The sequence below is a fragment of the Girardinichthys multiradiatus genome, chromosome 21, assembly GCF_021462225.1.
Source record: "Girardinichthys multiradiatus isolate DD_20200921_A chromosome 21, DD_fGirMul_XY1, whole genome shotgun sequence".
Lineage (NCBI taxonomy): Eukaryota > Metazoa > Chordata > Actinopteri > Cyprinodontiformes > Goodeidae > Girardinichthys > Girardinichthys multiradiatus.
Window position 1 is genome coordinate 20,231,856 of NC_061813.1, and position 6,000 is coordinate 20,237,855.

Genomic DNA, 6,000 nt, shown 5'->3' on the forward strand with positions numbered 1-6,000 from the left:
GGCTTGTTATCAGATTTATTCACTATTGTGGTTTAAATTACTAGAAAAGCTCCCTGCAAATACTTTGCAACCAAGAATACACCAACGGGATCTGTGATCAAAATCAGGGTTTCAGTTTGACCAGACTGAAAGGTGATAGGCAACTCTCAGGAATTCAGTTTTATTCAAGTCAGTGAATGCATCACAACAGATTTGTGATTTGCAACAGCATGTGGGACTTTTTCTCTGTGAAAAACTGAAGTTATAGTAAGCTATGTTAAATAATATTAATGTTAAAAAAATCAATCTGAGATGTGGATAATTTACCTTTTCATTGAGCAATCTCTATCACAAAATGAATTAGGAATTACGAATTTAAGATTTGTTGAGAATCAACACTTAAACCAAAAACTCAACTTGAGATGATAAGAGAAATTAATAAGAGAAAACCACTAATAGAATTAAGAATTTTATTAATTGCAATCACACTGTATGACAGAGGAACCCCCACAACATGACATTATTCTATTACTCGTTCAGGTCATGCACAGGGTCACCTGCAGTACAATGAAGAACTTTGATTTCTCTGCAGACTCAGACTATGCCAATGAAGAGTATTTATTTCCTGCTGACAAAAACAGAATGTGGAATCATTACTTTTATGACAGGTGGAAGCTTTAGTTACACTGTTAATAATGGTGATGCATTGATGGGATTCTGAAATGAAAGATCCTCATGCCATAATTTTTTTTTCTATGACAATTTTTATGTTTAAATGTGCAAATGTTTGAGTTTCAAAGACTTAGGAGGTTTTTTTCCCGATCTCCCATTTGGTGAAGATAGATGAGGTGGTTTTCAGAACCCCAACCCCCTATGACACATATCTGGTAGGTGTCAGCTGCTGATTCAGTGAGATTTGGACTCCTGGAAGAAAGAGGCTTTTTCTAACTGCCAATATTGTGACACGTTGTAACTTTGTAACCACATATTGAGCATTCAAAATATTACATTATAGCTAAACTGGTTAAAACATCCTGAAGGCTACATGCTGAGAGCTGTAGGTCTCTGTTCACTATGCACCTCATCATCTGCTGATTTCACATGTTTAACCACCTTATTGAGTTGCTGTCAAGCCCAATTGCTTCCACTTTGTTAGAATACCTCTAACAGTTTACCGTGGAAAATTTAGCAGTTAGCACATTTTCACAACTGGACCAATTGCACAGTAAAATACTGGAATTCACTGAGCAACACATGTTTGACAAATGTTTATAGATGCAGTCTGCAAGCCTAGGAGCTAAATTTTATACACCTGTGGACATAAAAGTGATTAAAACGCTGAATCCAATGATTTGGATGGAGGAGTTAATGTAGTGTAAGTGGTAGAGGTGTTATTTTTTCCCCTAACCTGCAGCTATCGGTCAAGATGACACCAAAGAATACCAGCAGAGTGTGAAGAAAAGAAAAGACAAGAATGGATCAATTGTTTGTCTCTCAGCTAAAATTGAAGGCACTTTCGTTCATGTAACATATAAGCTTTTAATTATTCAACTGCAGTATATTTGACAGATGGTAAAGCAAGAAGTTCCGCTCATGTTGTGTGTGTCACCTTAAAAAAATACTTAGGAGTCTTCCACTTCATCCAAATATTAGAAAGTATGGGCTTTAAAATTCTCCTCTGAGCTACAGTATTTAATCATTTATCACTGTGTGACACCTGCCTGCTGAGCCACATCAATCACCACCTAGCCTATCGATGTAGAGCTACAGAGGAAGCTGCTGCGTCCGTCTGGGAAGATGCCCTCACATTCTCAAGCACCCGTCCAACACGTGCACAAGGAGTCACATTCTCACCTAAGGTGTTAAAACGAAAACAGATGAGGACTGGGTATGGCAGTGTAATCATGCATGATGTAAGTGTTGGAACATAAGAATTTAAAAACAGAGGAATCCATTCAGTTTGTGGGTGAATGCTCTTTTCCAGCATTCCAAGATGGTCCTGCCTGCTGTCAACAGGTGTAAGTCAACAATGGGAAAAACACACAAGAAGCAAAACAAGCCATAATAAAGCATGGTGTGCCAAGCTGGGATTTTCAACCTGCATTCCTGGGAGGGTTAAAGTTTCTTTCTCCTACAAATGCTCCAGAGAGTAAACATGACTCTACTTTTACTGGCTTCAGCTCAGTGAGGGCAATCGTTTTAGTTTATTCAAAAAGATGACTCACTCTGCACCTCCAGGACCTGGTTTTGGTTTTCCTCGCAGCATCCTGAACCTGTCATACAGCTGATCATTTCGACGCTGCATGATAAAATAAATACTGAATTCTTGTCATTTAAAGGAACCACCTATTCATCCAATTCTGCCACGTTAGCTGTGACTGTATGATCACATCTGTGCAAGATGTTGCAGAGACAGCGCCAGTTTTCGCAGGAAATCAAGGCATCATTCTGATGTCTAAGCATGCACTGAGGCTGTGAACAATCCATTCTAAAACAGATGCAGCTGTTTTGTTGTTTGTTTGTTTTTTTGTTTGTTTGTTTTTTGCTCATTACATCGTTAAAGCCTGTTCGCGGTGAGAATCACTTACACTGGATCAGCGGGAGCCGAATGACCACCAGTCACAGCCTCCTTATTCCAGAGACGCGGAGGGATGCGCCGCTGCGAGCGTAAACTTCCGCGACACCTGTCAGCCTGTCTCACAGTTACTTTTCCTCCTCTGCACCAGCTCGGCTTCTCGGCTTATTGTTCCCCCTACTTAAAGCTGCGAACGTCAGGCACCGGTGAATGGGTGGTCACGGGGTTTGTATTAGAAGAGAAAGAAGGAGGAGGAGGAGGAGGAGGAGGAGACAGGGTGCACGGCATACGAGGTGAACGATCAGACACCCAACCTTGATTTTTCCCGGAGCTTCTGGTACTTATCGGGATGGAGCTGGGAGAGGGAAGGGTTCAGTAATTGGAAATCTGTGCTATTTCATTCAGTTTCCTTGGGTGTCTTGATATTAAATCCGGTATTTTTTTCTGCTGGCACCTGGGCATCATGTGCTCCAGTCTGCCTCTGCTGTCCCTGCATGAGGAGTAGGGAGGAGGAGGGGGTCGAGGAGGCTCTCTGAGCTTGGCTGGATGCTTCATTCACAAAGCCATTCAATGCAATCAAACATAGAGAGACAGGAAAACAAGTGTAAACAATTACTTAAGCTACAGCTATGCCCAAAACTATTTGCATTCAACTAAGAAGTTTGTTTCTCAAAAAAATAACAAAACATTATAAAGGAGTGTGAATTTAGGAGAGATATACTCTATTTTTATTTACATTTCATTAAAAAATGTCAGAATAGATGTAAACCCCTCTCAATAAAGAATGGAAAATATGTTTTCACATTCCAGTAATCAAATCCTTTTTTTGTTAATTGCTGACTAGCTTTTTGCATGTTTCAACTTGTATTTTATTGATTTATCTTTGGTAATGAGCTCAAAGTCTTTGAGATTGGAAGATCTTCTTGCAGTCACCCTAATCTTAAACTTCATCCACGAATTCTCAATCAGTTTCAAGTCAGGACTCTAGCTGGGCCACTTCAAAACATTATTATTCCTTCCAGTCAGAAGAAACGTGTTGGTAAAAGTAAAAGCATGCTTTAAACGTAAATCTTCCTATGGTATTTTAATTTCGTAGTCTTCCTGCGACTCGCCACAGTGGTGACTGACCAAGCTGGGGTTCAAAAACTGAAATTCTGGTAGTATTCAGCTCGATGTTATTTCTACTCATGTTCTAACCAGCATTGCTGCACTCTGATTTCATCTATTCATATTAACGAGCCGAGCCGTGCACTGGTTGTGTAAAACATAGCTACAATGAATGGAAGCTATCGTGAGTCACTAAACTAGTCGAAGTTGAACAAACCAGAGGATGAAAACAGACTCAAAACACAGAATGTAAACGATAAGTGAAGTTTATTCTTAGTATAGGCTTGTCCAAGATAATCTGTAAAGAGGTGAGGTAGATGGTCAGAATCTTCATCCAGAGTATATGAGGCAGTAGATAATGAATTGTGTGCTTTTCTCTTACAGGTTGGTGTTGTCCAGGAACCAGGGGAGGAAGATGGACTCCAGGAATTCAAGGTGAGAGTGCTGATGGTGAGTATATTTACAGTCCAGTCCTTAGGTGAATATTTACAAGGTGCAGGCAGGCAAGCAGGTAGGTAGGTAGACAGGCAGGCAGGCAGTCCACATAACTGAGGTTATGTTCCAGCGAAGACCTGTTCCAGCAGCTCCCTTAAGAAGCCCAGTAAGCTCTTCAGGAGATGAGCTGCAGCTGCTGATAACGAGCTGCCAGAACCAACCAGGAGGAGAGGAGCTGAGATCCTACAGAAGCAGCTGAAAGTTTAAACTTTTTACACATAAAGTCATGTTAAAAAATAGAGCACCCCCAATGAATGTTCAGTCTTTTACTAAGACATATTCACATGCTGATGCCTAATCGTATCCATCCCTGGAAAAAAAGCTGATTTAATTTCACTTAAATACAAACTCCTCATTTTACTCATTAAACAAAATACATCAGCAAAAACGCATTTCTAGCTGAGGAAAAAGTTAGAACGCCTTATCCCCTAATAGCTGGTGTATCCCCCTTTGACTCAGTGAGACTCTCAGTGAGATTCTTGCTTCTATCTATCAGTCGCTGACATTGATCCGAGGAAAGTTTGCCCCACTCCTCAATTTCAGTAGTGAGATGTTTATTACAACTCACCCAACAGCATCTTCAAGGCATTATATTTCAATTATATTTTAAAAAAAATCTTTATTTTTGTTACAATACATTATAATATTTTATATTTTTAAAATTAATATGAAATGTCTACTTATTTATCCAAATATGTTACAAAAACACAGAAATTTTCATAGGGTTTCCTTCTTTTTCCTCTGTAATCAGTCTGCGGCTCACTCAAGAAGGTTTGACTTCACTATAATAAAGCAGACGTAAAGCAGCTGTGAAAATATTATTTTGAAGACGGTCTGCTTGATGTAAGACCATCTAGTCCTAAAAGATCATTTCATCTGCCCCATGCTGCAAATACGTTGGTTAGAAGGGAAAGTCAAAGTCCTGATACATAATGTGACAGGACCTGCAATCAAACACTTGTTCCATCATTCAGCTCAGACACTGAGGAAATGTGCATTACCGCTGTAGCAAATTATTTCTGATAAAACCATACAAGAAATTATGATTTATTTAATAATACTATGTCATACAGATAAAGGATATATAATAAGTATAAACCGTGGTAAAAAAAACCCACATTTTCTTACTAGAGACACTTTATGCTCACAAACTACACCTATGGCCACTATAATGCTCTGACTGCTCATTCTACCAGAGCTTTAGTCTGTTCCTTTAGCATGAAGTTTAGCATGAACATCTTAGTTCCTCAGCTTTGGCTTGTTGCATTCTTCGAAGCCAAGATTTCAGAAGATTTGCAACCCTTTCCACTGACTTTTAGTGAAAAAGTATCTTTATTTGTTTCTAGAAGCTGCTTTTTGTCATAAGCTTTACAATTATAAATCCATTTTCAAAAACACTGGAGGCACAATTTGTGATTTATTTATAATTTACATCTTTAAAATTGTTAGTTTTTTTCTGTTGTAAAATATGATGATGTTTGTCCTGTAAAGACAGTCAAAGCAACAAATACTAATACAAAGTCAAAAGTTAAAGAATCAGCTATATTACTGTAGTTGCATGGCAAAGCACCAGAGCTGATCAAAGAGGAAAAATCTGGCTCTCTGTTCTCTTTATTAGTACACTCATTTCCCTTAAAACTGCTGACTCTGGTGCAGAGCAAAAAACACTTTCTGGGCTATTTGCCCTACATGGTAAGATTTTGCAAAATAAGTAGTCCATCTAACGATGCAATTACTTTATAGAGCATTTAAATCTTCAGCGGTGATGCTTTCTTCATCTTAAATCCAACTAACTGCTTTCTAGAGAAGAAAGTGGCAAGGCAGTGCAGATATTCATACATCCT

At 38.9% G+C, this 6,000-nt stretch overlaps 1 protein-coding gene across 2 annotated transcripts in view; it reads right to left on the bottom strand.

Annotated features, from left to right (window-relative positions):
- Nucleotides 1-2,760, bottom strand: part of myripb (myosin VIIA and Rab interacting protein b) — a 163,639-nt gene extending 160,879 nt beyond the window's left edge. Inside the window, exon 1 of one of the 2 annotated variants that reach the window (XM_047348954.1) lies at nt 2,568-2,755. The gene's annotated coding sequence lies outside the window, so the exon portion shown is untranslated. Of the gene's footprint in view, nt 1-2,567 lie in introns of both variants that reach the window. The other variant, XM_047348955.1, reaches the window with a different exon arrangement.
- Between the last annotated feature and the right edge of the window lie 3,240 nt (nt 2,761-6,000).